The following is a 23,524-nucleotide window of genomic DNA, read 5'->3' as shown; positions in this document are numbered from 1 at the left end:
CCAGGTGAGGGCACAGGGAGAGAAGGAGAAACACACAGGGTGTGGCTGGTCTCCTTTACCTGCTCTTGCAAGAACGCATGCCTGGGGGATGCAACCCACTCCGTAAGACCTGCACTGGCCCACCCGGGGTGGGGGTGGGGCGCGCCCTATGGCCCAAGCACCCTCAGAGTCTCCATCTCAACAGCTCCCAGCACAGGAACCAAAGGGGCCCCCTCTCCCACCCAGTACTCACCGTGGGGTCCCCCGTGTGCATCTAGTGTCCTCACTGAGGCAGAAGCCCTGGGAGCAGGCTTGGGGGGCGGGCTCTAGGGAGGGGCTTGTTCAGAATCAGAGGCTTCGGTGGGGAGGGGAGATACTGCGGCCAGGCAGAAAGTGGGGTCCCAGGCACTGACGGCTCCTCAGTGCAGCGTCCAGGGCCTCCAGCACAGGCAGGGGTGGAGGGAGGCCCTGGGGAGCCCCGGGGGCCAGGCTCGCTCTGTCCCCACTGATACTGAGGCCGCAGGGTGCAGGTGGGTGTGCCTGGCTGTGTCGCTGGCTGGGAAAGGTGGCCTTCCTCTGACCCTGGCCTCTCGGAGTTGGGCGAGAGCTGGGGGCACGGCTGGAGGTGGGAGTGGGGTCTAGGGTCATGACCTAAGGCATTGGGGACAGGAGAGGACATGGTCGGGGCCCCATCCCACTGCGCTTTCCAGCTCCAAGAGACCAGAGCTCCCTGCCTCTCTCAGCGGCCACGTGGTGCCAGCTCACGTGGTGCTCAGACAATCCTGCAGAACCAGCGCATAGGACAATGTGTGACCACCCGCCTCAGTTTCCCCAAATGCTTTCTGCTCTCCACCTGAGTCCCAAAAGGGATGAATGAATTAGAAAAACAAAAACTGAAGTTGGAGTCCCGGCTGCTCCATTTCTGACCCAGCTCTCTGCTATGGCCTGGGAAGGCAGAAGATGGCCCAAGTGCTTGGGCCCCTGTACCCACGTGGGAGACCTGGAAGAAGCTCCTGGCTCCTGGCTTCAGATCGGCGCAGCTCTGGCCATTGCAGCTATTTAGAGAGTGAACCAGCGGATGGGAGATCTCTCTCCCTCTTCCTCTTCCTTTCAAATAAGTAAAATACACCTTGAAAAAAGAAAAAGAAAACCCACAGCTGTGTGTCTCTGCATCAGCCTGCTGTCTTCCCGGGGCTTAGCCCCAGGGCTGCCGGCGTGGTCTTGGGCGTCACAGGTGGCACCAAGACAGGAAAGTAGGTGGGGCTCAGGCGTCACCTGGACGGCGGCACTCACGTGCTGTAGCCCAGACGGTCCTTTCAAGCCCCCAGTGTTTCCGGGAGAGGCCGCTGGCGGTTTTAAACACCAAACACTCGCACAATCAGGGCTTGTCCGCAGCCTCCGCAGGATGGCTCGGCCCCGCCCCTGAGTCCACTGTCACCTCCCCGATGGGGTCAGGATAGGAGAAGACGGCCTGACGGCCTGTACAGGTCCGCTCGCCGGCCTCAGGCGTTGGGCTGAGAAAATGTCACGTGTCTATCGCCCCATGTCTTCTGTGCAGTCTCGAATCCCTCCCTGGAGGTAAGGGTCTCTGTGCCCATTTAACAGCACAGGAAGTTGAGGCCCACAGACGTCCTTGGGTCTTTTGTGGGCCCCAAGGCCCCAGGGTAAGCTGGAGGTGTGATGCACACCCCACACCTCCCTCTTTCCCCTCCGGGATCAGATCCAGGTTTTGCCAAAGCTTTTGGGGGGGTAGGGCAGAGACCCTCTTCCAAGTCCCCTCCTGCCACCCACCACCTATCGTGGCCACAAGAAAATCACCTGGGCCCCCGCCCAGTGCCGGTTGTCCTGGGCCGACCCTGGAACAGGCCTCTGTGTGGCTGATGCACCCCTCCCTCCGGCACCCGCCGCTGGAAACAGTCCCTGGATCACAGTCTGGTGGGTTCAGCTAAAACCCTTGAGACAGGGACTGAGAGGCCTGGTGTCTTTGGTGGGGAAAGGCTGTCCTCTAGTGTTCAATAGGGGCATTGCACATGACCGTCACACACCTCGGATGCCGGGTGCCTGGAAGTCATCCCACCGCGCACAGGGGACACTGGGCCTGCGGTGTCCAGGCCTTGATTCCGGTCGTTTTCTTGACTGTGAGGTGGGGAACGAAGGGGAAACGCTTGCACCTGCTGTCCTAGGTGTGACTTCGGGAGTGAAGGAGCGAGAAGCGGCCTGCCTGAATTGGAGTTAGCCCAGCCAGCGCCCTGTCCAAGCCCTGGGTCTCCTCTCCCAGCTCCGCCCTCAGGCCCATCGCCTGTAGTGTTAAATTGGCCAGGGCAAAGGCTTCGTGCCAGGCAACCCCCGGAGAGTGGGGTCTGAGAGACCCCTCACCCCCACGCCACCCCAGGGTCCAGCCTCAGCCCCAGGGCTGCGGTTAACGGCCAAGCAGGAGTGTTCACTGAGCCTCAGTTGCTGAATCTGTCAAATGGGAATCCATCACATCAGCAGACAGCCTGAGCCGTCTGTTATAGATCGATGATATTGCCTCGTCTGTCAATCATCTCTCTGTCCATAACATCCATATCATCTGCCAATCTATCCTCTATCTATAACCTATTTATATCTATCCCCTTATCAGTCTATCATCTATCACCTGTATATCACCTGCCAGTCATCTGTCTATCACCTATTGACATCTACATCATTTATCAATCTGTCAATCTACCTATCATCAATCATCTCCCTGTCATTACCCATCTGTCCATCATCTCTGCAGAGCTCAGACACGGGCTGGATTTTTGCGCTGAATGAGAAAAGCAAAGCTCTCCTGTGTGCCCATGCCTTGGTTGCATCGTCTCCCTCTCGGTGGCCCCATCTGGCACAGAAGCAGAGCCGAGTGCTCCGTGCCCACGTGGCCCTGTGGGAGCTCTAGCTGCTGCCGCCAGGCCTCTTCTCTTGCAGCTCGCACTCTGCTGGCCTCCTCATGCCCCAGGCAGCCGGGCAGGTCCAGCCCCAGGGCCTTTGCACTCACTGTGCCCTTTGCCGAGAGTGCCCTTCCCCCACATGTCTGCCCGGCCCCTTTTCTCCTTTGCATCGTTACCCAAACGTCACCTTCTTTTGAGACGGGAGGTCGCTCCGGCTGCTCCTCTAATGTGGCCCCTGCCCCCTCCACGCTCCTCACCGCTTTCCCTCCTCACTCTCCTCCTAAGCTCCATGACCATGAGAGACACAGACATGACTTCTTTCTCCTGCTATTTGCAAGCTCAGGAGAGCAAGGCTCTGTCTCCAGGACCCAGGACACCGTAGCAGCGGTAAAGGCTCATTCGCCGAGTAATCAAGCCATTGAAGCAGCAGCCACGGCCCAGCCAGGGCTGCTATTAGGAGTCCGCACACCTCTTACTGGCTGGCACCAGCTGGCCTGGCCTGGACTCCATGATGGGGCCACGAGGTGACAGTGGCAGGGTCAGGGCGACAGGGAATGTGCCCCTCCCACTCGGGTCCTAGCCCCGGTGGGCGAGGCGGCCGCAGGCCCCGCTAGCCACAGACTCCTGAGAAAGGAGGAGCTTGCTCTGCCCCGGGTCTTGCACCTGCTACACCGGGGGCGCTGTGAGGTCCCCGCAGCCGCACGCAGCGCAGGTGTCCTGTGGGCACCGCCCCCCCGAGGGCCGCCAGGCTCGGGCCCCTCTTCGGCAGCTCTTCGTGGACAATCCCGGAGCAGCCAGCTTCCTCTGGCTCGTGGTTCTGCAGGCTCAGAGTCGGAGACCGGTCAGCCTGTGGTCACGGTGCTCGCACTGGCCGAGGCCGAGGTCACTCGGGGCAGCAGGTGGCTAGAGCCGGGAGCCTGCAGCTCTGCCTGTGTGGTCTCGCACTCCTTGTGCGGCCACCAGGCGTCCCTTGTGGGGGCTCCCCCCTAAGGACCCAATCAGATCACCTCCCGGGGGCCTGCCCTGCCCTAAACACCAGGACTGCTCCAGCCCGGCCCTCCCAGGCATCAGTACCTTGGGCCTCCCATGAATACGCTGCTCTAGCTGCTTAAGTCCTGTGCAGACCCCAGACCCGGGAGGGTCGGGCCTGGTCGGGCGGGTGGACCTGGGCTGCATCAGTAGGGTCAGGACAGCAGGGGGCGCAGTTGACACCGTGCCGGACCCCAGCAGTGCCTCTGCACCATCAGTCCCCGTGATGTTTGTGCCGGGGCTCTGGGCCTGGTGTGCTGGCTGTGACTGCTTCCCCGTGGCCATACCCTGGCTCTCACCGTCTGTCCTGCCCTACTTGGCTCTGTAAACCGGGAGAGCGCAGAGAGGCCAGTGAGACCAATCAGTCCACGGGACACTCAGGCCCCATGAGGCCCTCGGGCCAGCGGGTGGCCTGGCAGCGTCCACTAAGGGGCTGGGACAGCCCTCCTCTCGTGCCCTCCTCCAGCGGAGCTCCAGGTCCTGGGGCCTTCAGACCAGCGGCCCCCACCCCACCTTCCGAGGCTGTCCACGCCTCCGGCTTGCGTGAGCCACGCCCAGCACAAGCCCCTCTCACGCAGGTCGGTGCACCTGTGCGCAGCCCGGGCTTCCGGCCCCTGACTGACACATCAGGGAGCAGTGGACGGGGTCGCTAGGACCTTGCCTGAGTCTGGTGAGCTGCAGGCCTGGAGCAGGCGCTGGGCCGGCCCCTCCCGGTGCAGGGCAGAGGCCTCACTGCCACACCACAGCGGACCCTGTGGCTCTCCTTTTCCAGGGGGAAGCACACACCAGCCCAGAGAGGCAGGGGGCTCGTCCCGGGACACAGAGACAGAGCTGGGGTCTGAACAGAGAAAGGATTCCCTCACTGCAGAGGGGTCCGGGCGCCTGGAGTTGTGTGTGTGTGGCGAGGGGTGCCGACTCCCCATCCCAGGGTCCTGGGGACACAGTGAAGGCTCGGCCCCCAGGCCCTCTGCCCCGGTTCCCCAGCCCACGTGTGACGTCACATGGCGTGCGCTCTTCTGCAGGGGCTTCCCAGCCAGTGCTGCGCGGGGGTCTCCCTGGCTGCCTCCCTCCTGCTGCTGTGTAATGTCCCATCGCACACCAGCACTTCCCCAAGCATGCGGAAATGAAGTGAAAACCTAAGTGTATCTTGGGGCTGGCGCTGTGGCGTAGCCACTTAAGCTGCTGCCTGTGACATCACCATCCTACAGGGTCACCAGTTCAAGTCCCAGCTGCTCCACTTCCCATCCAGCTCCCTGCTAACGTGCCTGGGAAAGCAGCGGAAGATGGCACAAGTGCTTGGACCCCTGCACCTGCATGGGAGACCTGGAATAAGCTCCTGGTTTTGGCCTGGCCCAGCCCCAGCTGTTGTGGCCATTTGGGGAGTGAACCAGCGATGGGAGATTTCTCTCTCTCGCGCGCGCGCGCTGCCTTTCAAATAAATAAATAAATCTTTTTAAAAAAGGATAAGTGTATTTTGGTGCAATCCACGCATCGTCCTTCCACGGAATTCCTGCGTTTCCTGAAGTACCTTCTTTGTCATTTCCACAGCTCACGCATCCTCTCTGGGAAGCTTCATATCAGTTCCCAACTGCCCCTTGCAGCTCTCCTCAGGGGGTCTCCCAGGGCTCTGCCGGGGCCTTTTGTCCTGTGGCCCCTCCCCTGCCATAGCTCCCCCACCCCATCATCTCGCCCCACTGAGGGAGACACACTAGGCGGAGTGAGGGCGGGGCCTTCATCCCTGCCTGACCAGGACCCGGTCAACCGCCTGTGGGGCCGCAGGGCTCAGAGCTGTAACCTCCGTGTCCCTCCCTGCAGGGGACCTTAAAGGCATCTCTTTGGAAAGTAGAGGCCAGCCGAGGGGCCAGGCACCACCCCCACCCCCGGGGCACCCTCTCCCTCTGGGCTGCTGGCCAGGACCAGCTGGGGGGGCATGGACAAGGGGAGACCCACAGTCCCAGTTTGTCACCAACAAACGAGAGGATCAAAGGGAAAGTCTCCTACAGCAGAACAGAATGCAGCCGTGGAAACGCCAGACCACGGTCACCCGCACCAACCCAGGAAAGCCGCTCCCGATGCCAAACGCCTCGCTGTGGAGGAGTGCGCATCCTTTATAACACATCGCGCATGTAGGAAACGTGAACCACGCAATGCAGTTCCATGTGTTGCGTGAGCTGATGGGGTTAAACAGCATCTGACTCAGGTTAGATGAGGTCCCCCGCGGTGTGGGAGGCGGGGAGGTGGCCGGGGTGATGGACTGTGCCATCGTGTGACATTAGGTTCCTTAAGCCTGGCGATGACTGTATTTGGTTCCAAGCATTTTAGCATCTTAAATGGTGCATAATGGTTTGTAAGAAGGGGAGAAAGAAAAAGGAAAAGGGGGCGCGCCAGAACCGAGGGATTGTTGGGGCACAGAGTGTGGGCTTGCTCCTGGCAGCAGTGGGCATGTCCCCAGGGCCACACCTTGGGACAAAGCCCCGTCAGGCTGGGCGTTTGGATAAATCCACTGCGACAGCGAGCGTCACCTCCCAGCGACGCGACACTCAGCAGGTGCGGCCTGTCCCTGCACGGTCGTGCAGAGCACCTGGAGCGGAAGCTGAAAGCTACCCCAGACCCCAACCCAGCATCCCGGAAGTCTGCCCTGGGACGCTGCCACTGCCACCGCCGCCGCCGCCGCTCTCGCTCTCCCAAGGCAGCTGTGGCCGCCGCTTACCTCCGACCGCATCATTTACCTGGTACCGCGCGAGAAAGGATTTTAATGTCCAACGCTGACACCTGAATTCTATCAATTTCCCCATTTTATTTCTGCACCGGCCGCACTCAATCGGCTGGCGCTGGCCGGCGACGAGGGGGAAATGTCACAACGGCCCTGCTCCGGCTGGCGCCGCTCGGCTAATGTTTTCATCCCGGGAACACGGTGGCGAGATGTGTTTCCAGGGGTGTCCCCCTGCGGGAGGCGGCAGCCGCGAAATCCTTCACCCAAATGACCCACCGCGTAGAAAAAAGCCACCGATACATCAACAGGCCTTAAAACCCAGCCGCCGCTAGAATAACTACTAGATCAGGGGTAGGGGCCCGGGAGGCAGCCCGGCCCGCACACACCAGGACACACAGGGCCAGCGCCCACTTCCTCCTCCATTCAGCCGATGCCACAGCAGGGAGAAGTGTGCAGGGTGCCAGTCTCCCAAGGGCGGGGGCGGGGGGGGGGGTGATGTCTCTGAAGAAATCAATCGTCCTCAGGACCCTTTAGCCCTGTGTCTTCCGGCCGGGCACGGAGGGCGGGGAGGCAGGGAGGTGTCACCTCCGGGTCTCCTGCTCTGGTCCAGGGGTCCCTGGTAGTAGCGTGGCCCTGACACACAGAGGGACTCCTCCTCTACCCCCATTTGTTGTCACCGAGGGAGCTAATCAGCATGTCCACAGACCTGGGCTCGAGTCCCCACAATGGCGCCAGCTGTGTGCCCTTTGTTCCCTCTGAACCTCAGTCCCCCGAGCTGTACAATGGGGCCAATGGACTCTGTCTCATGGCAAGAGGAGTCCTGGCTGCAAACAATTTTCATGCAAAAATGCGTGAAGGGGCCCAGGGAGCCCCTGCTGCCCACCTGGGGCTCGCGCAGACTCCGCCCGCTTCTCGCTGCACTGCTGACCGGGGCAGGCTCTGCTGGAGGCGGGGGCGGGGAGGGTCGCAGGGTGCCAGGAAGCAGCAGGTGCAGACCATCAGGTGGGCAACTCCTGGGCCCTGGACCTTTCTCAGCTGGACTCCAGGGACTCAGGGGACAGAGTGGCAGCTGCGGGCAGAGTTGCGTCCTCGCTAGCCCTGGTCCCCAGGACCTGTGAGCAGGGCTTGCTTGGAAAGGGTCTTTGCAGATGTACGAGAGTGAAGATGAGGTCGGAGAGGACCGGGGCCGCCCTGAGTCCAATAACTGGAGTCCTTAGAAGAGAAGAGGAGAGGGTGGTTTGGACAGAGGTGCAGACGTGCAAAGGGAAGACCGCGTGCAGCAGAGGCCACGGTCAGAGCCATGCACTGAGCAGCAAGGCCGGCTGGCTGCCCCCAGAAGCCGAGGGAGTGGTGGTTAGGACCGCATGGCTCTGCCCGCACTTTGACCTTGGACTCAACTTCTGCCGTTGCAGCCCCGGCAGCCCAGGCAGCACCCGTGCCGAGGCAGGGGAACAGGCGGCTCCAGGCCTACGGGCGGTCTGTCCTGCTCAGGCTTGACCCTGGACACATGGCTGTGAGCAGGAGGGCTCTCCGGGGTGTGCCAGCCTCTGGGTGGGGCCAGGACCCCAAGAAGGGATTCTCGTGCTGCCGAGTGCGCTCAGGTCCTGGTCTGCAGCCCAGCCCGCTGGGAGCTAGCGCTGGGCTGTGTGAGATCTCCTGGTAGAGACCTCATTCACTAGTCCTTAGGTGTCAGCCTCCCAGGAATTAGCTTTTGGGGCCCTGCGCCGTGGAGCTGAGAGGTCTGCGCTGTGTCTCTGTATGCGGTGCTGAGAGAACTTTGGGAGACACCCTGTGTGGTCCCCGGGCCTCGCTGCCTGTCTGGAGCTCTGAGAAGCAGATTCTTGGCCACCCCACCCGCAGCGCCCCAGGCCTGTCCTCAGGCCCACCCTGGCCACAAGGCTGGGAGGGAGACCCTGGGAGCAGAAGGCCTGTGACCTCTAACCCCCGGGAGCAGAACCGTGCAAGTGGCAGGGGCCTGAGAACAGGCAGAAGCACGGGGCAGTCCTCTCAGCTCTCTGTTTGCATCACCATGCCAGCAGTCGGCTCAGCTCCCAGATGAGGGTCCAAGGCTCGGCACCCTGAGGGTCCCCTCCTGAGGGCCCCTGGCAGCAGGGACAGCCCCCAGCCAGGTCTTCCCACCTGCGGGCTGTGTGTCAGGGTCGCCCTATTGCAGACCCTGGATCTGGAGTGCAGCAGACTCTCGCGGGCCAGGGCTGACTCTCATAGGCAGTGCCCCGCAGGGCCGGGTGAATCCCAGATTCTCCGTGGGGTGGCCCCTGGGGAGCTTCTGCTCGCTGGGTCTGGGGCAGGCTGGGAAGTCTCCATTTTAACCAGCTCCCTGGTGACGCTGGAGCAGACCGGTGTCTGGAGCTGAGCCCGAGACTTGATGCACCCCGGGAGGCCTGAGCCGCTGCGTTCCTGTCCACTTCCCCTCCCCCAGCCCCAGGTGCAGCTCCCCGTGTGCCCTCAGGGTCCTGGTCAAGGCTTCTGCTCTGCTCCCAGGGGCTGTGCAGTGAGGCGGTCAGGACGGGGAGCAGGCGCTCGGCTGCAGCTCAGCTGACCCGGATTTCACCGGCCGAGGACGTGTGAGCCTTGGCTGCGGGGCCGCCCAGTTGTCCACTGGAGCTGGGGCCTGGATGTCCGCAGTGATGTGGCGCTCCCGTGCCACCTGGGGCCACGACACTGCCCTGGGGACCTGGCAGACATGCCGGCAGCTGTGCTGGGTGTCCTGGCCCAAGTTCCGTCTCCACGGCTCCAAGGTCACCACCGCGGTCTGTGCCCTGGAGTGGGTGTGGCAGGGACTGTGGGTGGCCAAGGCCCATTAGCCAGCTGAGGGGTCTGCGAAGCTTGCTCTAGGGGACAGTTCTAAAGTGAAATAAAGCTTAGACCCTCCCTGGCCAGGCTGGGCGTGGCTTTTCCTGCTCCTCCGATTTCCAGCTTCCTCGTGCTGCAGGCTCTGAGGATGGGTGGGGCCCCACGCCCCTGCTTCTGCTCTCCTGGGACGGGTGTTTCCATCAGGGTGGTGCGGGCTCGGTCAGGGAAAGTTAGACAAAGGGCATGGAAGCCTGCAGCACCCTTATCTTCGGTGAGTCCCCGCAGAACTTGGGGCTTTTTATACACCAGAGTCTGCCACAGGCGGCAGGGGAGGGAGCTGGCCCCTCAGTGCCAGCGCCAGGCAGCGGCTTGATTGAGAGTTCTCTATGGAATCCTGTCTTCCTAGTCCACTGGTCCTCACTTTCAGGAGGAATTCAGTTTTCTGTGAACAAAGACAGACAGAGGGGAGGAAAGAGCAGGGTTTGGGGTCAGTGAGAACCAGGACGCAGGTGGACACCCTCGGCGGCGAGCCTGGGCAGGCTGCCTCCCCTCTGGGGCCCACAGCTCCCTCCCACACAGCCCAGGGCTGAAAACACACATCACAGCGTCCTGTCCTGGGGAAGGCGGATGACCGGGGAGGGTGGGGTGTCCAGGGCAGGCTCAGAGCCGGGGCTCAGGTATGGGGTCTCATGTGTTCAGGGGCTTTTGAGCCTGGTTCAGATGTTGGGGTGGGCACTGTAGCACAATGGGTTAAGCAGTGCTGGGACCCCCGCATCCCATGTCAGTGCCTGGGATCCAGGTCAGCCTCTGCTTCTCATCCAGCTTCCTGTTAATGCACCTGGAAGGTGGGGGAAGATGGCCTGAGTATTTTGATTCCTGCCAACCATGTCAAAGATCTGGATGGAGTTGCTGGCTCCTGGCTTCAGGCTGGCCCAGGCCTGGCTGTTGTGGGCATTTGGGGAGCAAACCAGCAGATGGAAGATGTGTGTGTGTGTGTGTGTTACTCTGCTCTTCAAATAAGTAAAAATAAATACTTTTTTTTAAAAAAGAAATATGTTGATGAGAACAAATTGGCCGGGACCTGTGTGACAGGTGCACTGCCTGTTACTCAGAGGTGGTGCTCTGAGCCTCGGTAGAGCTGGACCCTCTGAGCAAGGTTGACACGCGGAGCAGGGGCATTGTTCAGAAACCACAAGGAACCGATTCATCTGGGCTGCAAACTGCTATAGTCTGAACATGATTCGGTCTCCAAACTCAGGCAAGACATAAATCTCCATCACAAGTTAATGTCTGAGGGGGCTTTGGGAGGTGGCGAGGGTGCATTATGGGGGTGGAGCCCCCACGGCTGAATCCTGGTGGCTTCATAAGACATACAGACACGTGCCGTGGGGCACTGTGTTCCGGCTCAGGCTTCTGCCAGCCAGAGCCCCATCGCCAGCAGACAAACCAGCGGGTCCACCTCATCTTGGACTTGAACTTCCAAAACTGTGGGCCAGATAAGCCTTGTCCCTTTATAAAGTCAGTGGCATCAGGTGTCATGTTGTAGTAACGGGAAGCTGGCGGATACAAGTGCTAGCCTTGTGTCCTGTGCCACACTGTAGGGCCCTCGCAGTGGGGTAGCGCACCCAGTATCCTACCTACCCACCCTCATCAGCAACCTGCCCGCGAGGAAGTCCTTGTCGCCCTCATTTTACAGAGGAGGAAGCTAAAAGATCTGCCCAAAGGCTACGGCTGGGGGCAGGTGAGGTGGGCTCGCGGTGGAAGGGCGTCTGCTCACCTCGGAGTCCCTGCCCCACTGCGGGAGCTGGGAAATCCCACGCACACTTCCCCTCCAGCAAAGCAGGGAGCTGGTGAAACAGCAGCGGCTCTGGGCCCCACCCCGTCCCTGCCCCAGCACGCGTCAGGTACTGGGGGAAGGGGCTGCTCCCCTGCTTGGCTGTGTCCCAGCACTCACCGCCTGGCGTGGAGACTGCACCTCCCCTTGGCCTCCTCCTTGGAGAGCAGCAGGCCCCCCCTCACCCCCCAGCACCTGCTCCTTGCAGGAATGGGTTCTCCCCAGCCTCTACCTGGGGGACGGCCCACGTGACTCCACCACGGAGCCGGGTGTTGAAGCGAGGCCTGGCAGTTTTCATGCAGTCCGATGGTCACCAGGGGAACCTTTAGGAAGACTGGGTTCCCGGCCTCCAGCAGGTAAATTAAATGACAGCTTGAAGGGGCAGAGCCCGGGAAATTGGTCCCTTTTACCACCCCCAGGAGACTCTTAACGGGCAACCGGAGCTGAGAAGCGCTGTTTGAGAGGCCGGCCTGGCCTCTGCATTCCTGTCCACCACTGGCCTGGCGGGTGCCGGGACTCAGTCCCAAGGGCCCTGCCCCTCCCCTCCACACCCCTCCTCCTCAGCCACCCCTCAAATGCATGGGTTCTCCCCATGGAGTTGCTGCCGGTTTCCGACTGGGGGTCCCAGGCGTTTGGCGTTGGCGCCCCCTCTAATCTCCCCGCTGTTCTTCCTGCACACGGAGGATGTCAGGCCCCAAGGCCTGAAAGAGCAGAGCCCCAGGGTCAGGGGCGCAGGCAGGGGTGAAGCCTAAGGGGAGGAGGGGAGGCCCAGTCCCCTCCAAACCTCCTGGGCAGCCCCTTGTCCCCCTCCGCCAGCCTGCACCAGGCTGCTGTCCACGCCGCCCTGTCACTGAGCAGCTATGTGGGAGCTAAGACAGTGGTGGGCAGGGCCCCTGGCGCTAGCCCTTCCCCCCAGGGGCCTGCATAGGGGCTGAGCAGGAGACCACCAGGCCTCACGGGAGATCAAACTCCACGGTGCCAGGGGTGAATCGTGCTGCCTCGGCATCGGGGAGGGCTCTTCCCTGCATGGTTTTCTTCCCCTAAATCCACCCCACAGCGACTGGGAGGAAAAGGCGACAGAACACCCACACTGCTCTCCAAACCAGGGGAGAGTGAAAAACCAGCGGAGACCGGGTGGCGGGGACAGACTAGCAGATGGGCAGGGACAGGCTGACTGCCCCACTGACTGCCCCACTGGGGCCGGGTCCTGGAAGAGAAAGGACGCTGGAGGGAGACCTGGGGAAACCCACGCCAAGTCTGTCGTTTAGCCAGGAGACGCTGCTGCCGGCGTTTTAGCTTTGTAATTGCTCCAGGCGAGCTGTCGACGCGCGGGGAGCGGGGAAGAGGATGCCACATCTCTCTGTCGTCTGCACGTCTAAAACTGTTCCAAAATTCAGTTTCTTAAAAAGCAGGAAGGGAAAGTAAACAAGGTGAGGAATGATCGCGCGCGTGCTCTCTGATCTACGAGGCCGAATCAGGGAAGGAGGGAAGCTGGCTGCCAGCCGCCCTGAATTTACTGCCAGGAGCCAGCTCTGCCTCACTCCGCAGGCTGATTTACTGCCAAGGGCTGGACCCTCCCATCGATCCCTGCTCTGAGCCCCAGTGCAGGCGCGGGCTCCTCTGGGCAAAATCGATGTGTGGAGGTGACTCTCGGCATTTCAGTGCCATCACAGGAACCCACAAGAGGGGGCTGAGCGAGGGGTGGGGAACCTGGGTCCCTGTCGTTTGCTTCCTCTCTGTGCCTTGCCTTTGGGAAGTGGTCTCTGGGGCCACCTCCAGCTCACACCCACAGGGGTCCTTGACAGCAAGGACAGAATTCAGCTGTGGGTAAAAGACCCTGAGTATAACAGAAATTTACTGGAAGGGATCTGTGGGAGGCTGGAGACCCAGCCATGGGCACAAGCAGAAGTACTCAAGGGAGAGTCATTTCTGAGCTGCCCGGCATCCCAGTGGCTTCACACGGTTCAGTGGGGGCCGGGGGCGGGGCTCACGGCTCTAGGCAGTGGCTCAGTGGCCCAGATTCGCTCCCTCTGCGGCTCCTACGTGCTCTAGGTCTGGGAACCCTCTCACTCAGACAATGGGTGATGGCACACAGAGAGGCCATATCTGGGAGGTTTGTGATGGGCCCCCTCACTGCTGTTGGCATCCTACTGGCCAGACCCAGATGCAAGGGAGCTTGGAAAAGCAGTCGAAGTGTGTTCCCATGAAGCAGCAGGTTCAGGACCCTGGACAGCACCAGACATTACCTGCAACTGTGGTCCCCACTTCCCTCAGCCCCGCCCACAGAGTCCTGGGGGAGTGCCCCCGGGCCCTGCTTGGCCTCATGCCCACCCTGCACCTAAGGAGGGGTGGGGATCCAGCCCTGCTAGCTTCCCCTTGGCACTCCGGGTGGGAGATACCCCAGGAGGAGGAGGGCTGGTGTTGGGAGCCTGGAGACAGACGCCAATCACGTAAGGAAACACAGGGTGACTTGCTTTAACAGTGAGCTGTGAGCTCGCCTTCTTGCAAAGACCTCTGCTGTATCTGCCTAAGGTTTGTATTTGTAAATGAGCTCATTTATGGGAGGAGGATTGACTCGAAAATGAGCCCTTTTCCAAAGCTCTGGGCAACTCACTGTGTCCTGTTCATCCATCCCCTTCAGGACACGTGCCGGGTGATTTCTGGACACCAGGCACTGTGCTAAGTACTCAGCTATGATACTTCCTCCAAAAATCTCACAGCCTCGTTGAAGAACTGGAGAGGAGGCAGAGGGAGGCCTCAACACAGGGGATCCAGAAACCCAGTGAAGGGGCAAGCAGATGGGGCTGAGCGTGGCCTTCAGGGTGCCCTGGGAGGCAACAAATGAACTAAGCACCAAGACCAAGTATGAGCCAGCTGGGCAGAGCTGACTCGGCCTCCCAAGCAGAGGGACCAGCAGGAGCAGCATCCTGGCAGCCGACAGGGCACGGCTCAGTTGGTGAGGGGAAGGGTGTTTAGCTCAGCCTGGCAGAGGGACACAGAGAGAGAGGGACAGGGCATGGTGATGAGGGAGAGGCAAGCAGCTGCTTGGGGGCTGTGGCTCTGCAGAGGCTGCAGGCATTGCTGCTGCTGCCTGCACTGCCGACCACACTGCTGGTTAGGGTTGGGGTTAGGGTTAGGGTTAGGGTTAGTGTTGGGGTTAGGGTTAGGGTTGGGGTTAGGGTTGGGGTTGGGGTTAGGGTTGGGGTTGGGGTTGGGGTTGGGGTTAGGGTTAGGGTTAGTGTTGGGGTTAGGGTTAGGGTTAGGGTTGGGGTTAGGGTTGGGGTTGGGGTTGGGGTTGGGGTTGGGGTTAGGGTTAGGGTTGGGGTTAGGGTTGGGGTTGGGGTTGGGGTTGGGGTTGGGGTTAGGGTTAGTGTTGGGGTTGGAGTTGGGGTTGGAGTTGGGTTATGGTTAGGGTTGGGGTTGGGGTTAGGGTTAGGGTTAGGGTTGGGGTTAGGGTTAGGGTTGGGGTTAGGGTTGGAGTTAGGGTTAGGGTTAGGGTTGGTGTTGGAGTTGGGTTATGGTTAGGGTTGGGGTTGGGGTTTGGATTGGGGTTAGGGTTGGGGTTAGGGTTAGGGTTGGGGTTAGGGTTAGGGTTATGGTTAGGGTTGGGGTTGGAGTTGGGTTATGGTTAGGGTTGGGGTTGGGGTTTGGATTGGGGTTAGGGTTAGGGTTGGGGTTAGGGCTAGGGTTGGGGTTAGGGTTAGGGTTGGGGTTAGGGTTAGGGTTGGGGTTGGGGTTAGGGTAAGGGTTGGGGTTGGAGTTGGGTTATGGTTAGGGTTGGGGTTAGGGTTGGGGTTAGGGTTATGGTTGGGGTTGGTGTTGGGTTAGGGTTAGGGTTGAGGTTAGGGCTAGGGTTGGGGTTAGGATTGGGGTTAGGGTTAGGGTTGGGGTTAGGGTTAGGGTTGGGGTTGGGGTTAGAGTAAGGGTTGGGATTGGGGTTAGGGTTAGGGTTGGGGTTGGATTTGGGTTATGGTTAGGGTAGGGTTGGGGTTAGGTTTGGGGTTAGGGTTAGGGTTGGGGTTTGGATTGGGGTAAGGGTTAGGGTTGGGGTTGGGGTTTGGATTGGGGTTAGGGTTAAGGTTGGGGTTGGGGTTTGGATTGGGGTTAGGGTTAGGGTTGGGGTTTGGATTGGGGTTAGGGTTAGGGTTAGGGTTTGGATTGGCGTAAGGGTTAGGGTTAGGGTTGGGGTTTGGATTGGGGTAAGGGTTAGGGTTAGGGTTGGGGTTTGGATTGGTGTTAGGGTTAGGGTTGGGGTTTGGATTGGGGTTAGGGTTAGGGTTAGGGTTTGGATTGGGGTAAGGGTTGAGGTTGGGGTTGGGTTAGGGTTGGGGTTAGGGTTAGGGTTGGGGTTAGGGTTCCTTCTGTACTGAGGGAAGAATCTTCCAGAGCTCTGTGGTGCTGTCAGCCTAATACTAAGGAATTTGGTTTCAAACAGGAGTTTCTCAGATGCATAGAAATATCCAGGCCCAGGGCCAAAGTCCCCTGTAAGCCTATGAGAAATCGCGTGCTGCCACGGTGGGAGGGACTTCTGGGGTCAGTGGACAGGAGGGTGGGCAAGAAGGGAGTAGACACAGAAGGTCCCCATGGGCTGCCTGCTGCTCTGAGCACAGTGGAAACTCCCCCAGCCACACACAGAAATATGCATCTGCAGATGAAGATGGCGTGTCCCCTTCTCAAAGACCAGCAAAGCAACACACACACACACACACACTCACATGCACATACACAGGCACACTCACATGCACACTCACATGTACATAGATGCATACACACACTCACACACATGTACATGCACACACATGTACACGCACACACACTCACACACACATGTACACACACATGTACACACATGCACATACACAGGCACACTCACATGCACACTCACATACACACTCACATGTACATAGATGCATACACACACTCACACACATGTACATGCACACACATGTACACGCACACACACACATGTACACACACATGTACACACACATGCACATACACAGGCACACTCACACACACACTCACATGTACATAGACACACACACTCACACACATGTACATGCACACTCACGCATACACACGTGCATGCACTCACATACACATACACATCTACACACACACTCACACGCACATACCCAGGTACACTCACATGCACATGTGCAAACACACATTTACATGCACACTCACATGTACATACACACGTGCATGCACTCACATACACATACGCATGTACACACACATGTACACGCACACACTCGCACACACACGTACATACACAGGTACACTCACATGCACACTCACATGCACACTCACATGTACATAGATGCACACACACACTGACACACATGTACATGCACACTCACGCACACACACATGCACTCACATACACATACACATGTACATGCACACACACATGTACACACACTCACATGCACATACACAGGCACACTCACATGCACACTCACATACACACTTGCAAACACACTCACATTTACATGCACACACTCACTCACATGTACATGCACAGTCACACAGGAAGGAAACACAGCTTCTTCCACGAACCAAGGAAATGGCCACACCCCCGACGGCACTGCACAGACACCAGGTCCCCCGAGGCCTGGGCAAGGCCAGGCAGGGGGCTGCAGCCTGTCCTCTGAGGCTTCGGAGACCACGCCCACTCTGCAGACCACTGGTCGGATGGGAGGACCCTACTGGAGAGGATGCAGGTCCTTCCAGGTCTGTCAGACGATGCCCTGAGGGCAGCAGGGTGTGGAGGCCACAGTGGACGTGAGAAATGTCCCCAGGGAGACCCACCTGCTTCCGGAGAGCAGGGTCACCGAAGCACAGCCTGCAGCCCAGCTGGCCGCTTCTCTGAGAGTGGACTGCAGCCAGGCGCAGGTACCGAGGCGTGGCCAGGCTCGTGCACAGCTGAGGGAGGAGTGGGGGGTACCGAGACGCGGCCGGGCTCGTGCACAGCTGAGAGTGGGGTGGGGGGTACCGAGGCACGGCTGGGCTTGTGCACAGCTGAGGGAGGAGTGGGGGGTACCGAGGCACGGCGGTGTCCTGCACAGCTGAGCGTGGGGTGGGGGGTACCGAGGCACGGCGGTGTCCTGCACAGCTGAGGGAGGAGTGGGGGGTACCGAGGCACGGCAGTGTCCTGCACAGCTGAGCGTGGGGTGGGGGGTACCGAGGCACAGCCCGTGCTCCTGCACAGCTGAGGGAGGGGTGGGAGGTACCGAGGCACGGCGGTGTCCTGCACAGCTGAGGGAGGGGTGGGGGGTACCAAGGCACAGCCCGTGCTCCTGCACAGCTGAGGGAGGGGTGGGCGGTGAGACTGCGAGGATGCCAAAGCCTCAGGTGTCAGCAGCCTGGCTCTCTCGGGAAAGCCTCTGCTGCCCCCCCCCCCCACAGGGCAGCCGTGGATGGCCCAAAGGTGACAGCAAATTCTCTGACCCTGTCCCCACTGAGTGGCGTCTCTTCCTCCCCTTGATCTGGGATGTCAGAAGTGACCCTGTGTCCACTCCCACTGGACTTCACGAGTGATCCTGACACGTCTGCTCCCTTCTTCCTGTCTCTTGGAGCCCTCAGCCAGCAGCAAAAATCCGCCCACGCTGCTGGAGGGACCAGAGACCCAAACACCAGACCCCAGCCATCTGGGACCCTCTGGGACTCCTCTCAGTGCCGCAGGGAACCCAGACGCACCCACCCACCTGACCCCAATCCCCGAGCCACAAAACTGCGAGATGTGATGGGAGGGCGGTCACATGGAGTTGCTAAGAGGATGTGTGGGTCACGCAGTGAGAGGGACGGAGAGGGACGGAGAGGGACGGAGAGGACGCAGAGGCAGCGGGCAGAGGAGGAGGAGGGGAAGCAGGCAGGACGCTGGGTCGTGGGGTCACAGCACACACAGGGTGCTCTGGACCGACTGCATGTTTTTAAAAAAGATTTATTTATTTATTTATTTAAAGAGTTACGGAGAGAGAGAAGGAGAGGCAGAGAGAGAGAGAGAGAGAGAGAGAGAGCGAGCTTCCATCTGCTGGTTCACTCCCCAGTGACTGCAACAGCCAGGACTGGGCCAGGCTGAAGCTGGGTGGGTCCGCAGCCAGGAGCCTCTTCCAGGTCTCCCAGGTGGGTGCAGGGGTCTGAGCTCTTGGGTGATCTCCTGCCTTCCCAGGTGCATTAGCAGGGAGCTGGATCGGAAGTGGAGCAGCCAGGACTCAAACCGTTGCCCATTTGGGATGTCAGTGCTACAGGCCACGGCTTTATCTACTAAGCTCCAGCGCCAGCCCCCCGACTTCATTTTTGAACTTTGAAAACTGGAGAAAAGCAGGCTGCGCCAGAGAGAGGGAAACCCTTGTTGTCACCGAGCTGTGGCCGCGGACAGCCCAGCCCCTCCCCACCTCCTCCCTGGACGCCCAAGAGGACAGCATGGAAACCAGTGTCCCGCGGGAGTGCAGGAGGTCGTCACACAAAACAGGCGGGCAGGGGCAAAGGTGAGGGAGGAGTGTAGAAAAGATGGTGGATGTGGAAGACAAAGACCCCCCCCACAGCACACCCACAACACACACCATACACCACACAACACACACGACACACAAAACAACACACCATGCATACAACACAGTACACAACCCAACATACACAACATGCAAAACGACACACCATACACACAACACAACACACAACACACACAACACACTCACAACACACACCATTCATAACACAATACACATGACACACCATACACCACACAACACACATGACACACAAAACAACACACCACACATACAACACAGTACAAAACCCAACATACACAACATGCAACACATCATACACACAACACAACACACAACACCCACAACACACACCATTCATAACACAATACATATGACACACCATACACCACACAACACACACTTCACACAAAACAACACACCAACATACAACACAGTACACAACCCAACATACACAACATGCAAAACAACATACCATACACACAACACAACACACACAACACACCCACAATGCACACCATACACCACATAACACACACGACACACCATACACACAACACAACACACATCCCAATACATACAACACACAACACAATACACACAGCACATCCACAATGCACACATATACCGCACAACACACATGACACACCATACACAAAACACACAACACAACATGCAACACACCATACACACAACACACATACAACACACAACAATACAGAACACACACCACACACCACACTGGCCACTCCCACTGGGCCGAGGGACGTTCTTCAGGACTCACGCGACTGACTGTGCTGGGCCCCCCAGACGACCCAGGAAGGCGTTTGCATCTCCGGGACCTCACGCAGTCACCCCGGCCCTGGGCCTGCAGCGTGGACGTCCTTGGTGGGGGGGGCCCGTGCGCCAACGCAGGTGACGGCGCTTTCTCAGAACCAGGGTTTGGAGTTCCTTTTAGCGTCTAAAATTCCGTGGTGGAGCTTATGATTCCTACGAAGAAAGCAGGGTGTTGTTAGGAACGCCGGGCGCCTTCCTGGCTGGGCACCTGCCTGCTTCCGCGCTGCGCTGGCCGGCGTGGGGCCCATGCAGAGCTCTGGGGGCAGCTCGGCCTGGCTACTGCTTCACAGCACTCCCTTTTGCACGTCAGAGGACACCTGGAAAACAGGAGAGAGAGAGAGAGAGAGAGAGAGAGAGAGAGAGAGAGAGAGAGAGAGGCATGCGATGGTGCTCCAAAAGTTTAGGAAACAGAACAGGACTGGCGCTGTGGTGCGGGTTACAATACCACCCACAGTGCCAGCATCCCACGTGGGTGCCAGTTGGAGTCCCAGCTACTCTACTTCCGATCCAGCTCCCTCCTAATGTGCCTGGGAAAGCAGAGGAAAATGGCCCAAGTGCCTGGGTCCCTCCACCCACGTGGGAGACCCGGAAGAAGCTCCTGGCTCCTGGCTTCAGCCTGATCCAGCCCTGGCCATTGTGGCCATCTGGGGAGTCAACCAGAGGGTGGAAGACCAATCTCTCTCTCTCTCTCTCTCTCTCTCTCTTTCTCCCCGTAACTCTGCCTTTCAAATAAATAAATAAGTCTTTTTTTAAAAGGTCATGGAAAATGGAATTAAAGAACTTCCCCGTGAAGCTCCTGGGGGCCTGTGTCTCTGTCTCTGCAGTGGGTGTGCACTGATGGGCCTGGTGTGCCTCTGTGTCTGCCCTGCTCTGCGGCGGCCTGAGGGCGGCGTGTTCTCCGTGCTCACTGTGCCCTGAGAGGTGGATGCCATCCCAGCCCCAACGTACAGGGGCAGACCGAGGCCCAGGCGCTGCAGAGCACTGTGTGAGCTACGCCCCAAGGAGGCAGAGCATCGTGGCTGTCCCTGGCTGCCCGCAGTCCTGATTTCTGTCTGCACTCACAGAGCAGCTGGGGCAAAGGCAAAAAAAAACCCAAAACCCCCGTCTACTGATCAGTGTGGACAAAGCTGGCTGCTGTGTGCGTGTGCATTGGTGTGCATGTTTGCATGCACATGTGTGTGTGAACTTGTGTGTGCACATATGTGTGTTTTGTGGACACATGTGTGTACTTGCATGTTTACATGCACACGTGTCTGAACTTGTGTGTGCAAGCATGTGTGTTTTGTGGGCACATGTATGTACTCGCATGTTTGCATGCACACGTGTGTGAACTTGTGTGTGCACGTATGTGTGTTTTGTGGGCATGTGTGTGTACTTGCATGTGTGCATGTTTCTGTATGTTTGCTGCATGTGTGTACGCGCATGTGCAGGTGATGGTGCTCATATGTGTGTCTGGGTATGCGTGTGTGAGCATGTTTGTGTGTGGGTGCCTCCGTGGGTTTGTGTGTGCCTGTGGGCACATGCATGTGTTTGTGCATATGTGTGTTGTGTGCATGTGTGCATGTGTGCATGCATGTGTGAGCCCGTCTTGCAGCATGTGACCTCGCACCTCTCCCGTGTTGCCAGCGGTTTGTGGATGATCTGTGGAGCACGGAGTGGACTCGGCCCCTGCCTGTCACTGGACGCAGGACAGGAGAAGCCTGGTGCCAGACCCAGAGTGACCTGGCCAGCACGTGGCAGGGCCGCGTCTCAGAGAGGACCCTGCGGCTTCTGGAGTGAGGGCCTGGCCTCCTCTGCCCCCGGCCAGGGCCCCAACCTAGCCTGGCCTTGCGCTGTTCAAGGTAAATTGCCCTCCCCTCCACTATGGTGAACCCTGCCTCCGTCAAGGTCCCCAGGCAGCTGCTGCCAGCAAGACGGCCGCTGGGTGGAGCCCGTGAGCCATGATTCCTGGGAATCGCTCTGCTGCCAGCAAGAGGCCACTGGGTGGAGCCCGTGAGCCATGAACCCTGGGCTCTCGCTCTGCTGAAGGGATTGGAGGGGGAGGAGGAGGGGTGGGGGGGAGATTGCCGAAGAAGCCGGGGCTAGTACTCGCCGGCCTGTGGTTTCCTTGTGCCCCACAGCAGTGCGGATTTGCTGCCCCCCCTCTGAATCCGCTGCAGCTCCCAGCAGAGCCCGTGTCCTCGAGCAGGCTCGTGGCGGGGCTGGGAAGGCCACCCTCACCCTCCCTGCACTGCAGGGCTGGGGAGGGCACTGGCCTGTTGCTGTGTGTCCCCAGGTGGGCCGCAGCCCCTCTCTGGGCAGGTCTCCTTGCCCCAGGCAGGATTCTCGGGCAGAAGGGACAGACTGGACATTCAGACAGGAAGTCGGTGACTTTGTGCGCAGCCCAGGTGGAGTGGGTTTGTCCAGGGCAGGTGAGGGGGGCTCCGGGGGCTGGGATCTGCTGCTCACTTTCAGCGACCTGGCCGGAGAGGCCCTGGCACCCTCCTGGGGCTTGGGGGGGTGGCCTGGCACAGTGAAGCCACAGCCTCGCTCCTCCCGAGTCTCCCCCCTCCCCAGCAGCTCTGGACCCACTCAGAACCAGAGCACAGTGTGTGTGGCCCACTTGGCTGTGGGGGGGTGGTCCCAGTCCCCCCACCACACTGTGTCACTTGAGGTCAGCAACCATGCCTGAGGCCTTCAGGGCCCGGAAGGGGGTCACAGGCCCGCCCTCACGCGCACCCGCAAGACCGCACACAGTGCTCGCGCGTCTCAGTCCACTGCTTGCTTTCCCACTGACGCCTCTGCTCCAGCCTCCCGGCCCATCCCTGCCTGCGGCCTGGGCCCCACCCCCGTCTGCCTGGGGTCAGCTGCAGGAACGGGCTGATCCGGCCACAGCCGCTCCTGCTCAGGTCCCTGCTGCAGCCCCGCCTTGCTCCTGTGTGCAGCTGGGCCCTCCTCCCTCCCCTCCCCCTCCCCCTCTGCCCGGTTCCGTACACCCCCCTCCTCAGCCACCACTGCCTTTCATTCAGTCATGGGGGGAGGGGCTCCAGCCCATCTTCAGGCGCCACCTCCACTGTGCAGCCTTCTTGGACTCCCCCAGGACCAGTGCAGGCAGATGCGTCTGGGCTACGCCTGCCTGGGTGGCTGGGTGTCGTGGTTTTCCAGGGTTCCACTTCCTCGCGTCCCTTCCACCTGCTGCTGTCAGTCCCATCCAGCGCATTTTCCATTTCAGATAAATAATTTCATCTCTAGAAAGTTTATATGGCACTGGGCTGGTGTCGTGGTCAGCCAGCTACTTGAGATGTCGACATCCCATGTTGGAGTGTGGTTGGACACCCGGCTGCTCCACCTCTGATCCAGCCCCCTGCTGATGAGCCTGGAGAAGCAGCCGACGATGATCCACAGCCATGGACCCCTGACCCCCCATGTAGAGACCCGGATGAAGCTCCTGGCCCAGCCCTGGCTGTTGCAGTCATGTGGGAGAGTGATCTCTCGCTCTCGACTCTCCTCTCTCTCTGTAACTCTGCCTTTCAAATAAGTAGCTGCACCTTTGGGGGAGAACTGCCGGGAGGAGAGGTGGGGAGGTGGAGGTAGGGCTCGTGTGGCGGGTGAGGGATGAAGAGGAGCCTGGGCTGGGAGCCGGTGGTCTGCGAACCACGACCTGCAGATGGCAGTCCCACCAGCTGAGTTCTCTCTGCAGTGGGGGCCTCTCCCCGGCCACCGCGGGTTGTCGGCAGGAGTCAGTCCCCCAGGAGCACGGCTTGCTAACGAATAGAAACTTATTGGGGCACAATCCCTGGTCCCACTGGTGGGCGTGCACATGGTGAGAGTGGGCGGGGCTGGGAGGCCCCCACGTGGAGCTCAGTTTCCCACAGGGGCAGAGAGCTGTGGCCGTTCTGTGTCCTTACAAGGTCTG

Source organism: Oryctolagus cuniculus, chromosome 15, assembly GCF_051225735.1.
Source record: "Oryctolagus cuniculus isolate XC-2025 breed Fujian yellow rabbit chromosome 15, ASM5122573v1, whole genome shotgun sequence".
NCBI classification, from domain to species: domain Eukaryota; kingdom Metazoa; phylum Chordata; class Mammalia; order Lagomorpha; family Leporidae; genus Oryctolagus; species Oryctolagus cuniculus.
The sequence above is the reverse complement of the archived record's forward strand: the minus strand, read 5'-3'. Positions refer to the sequence as shown.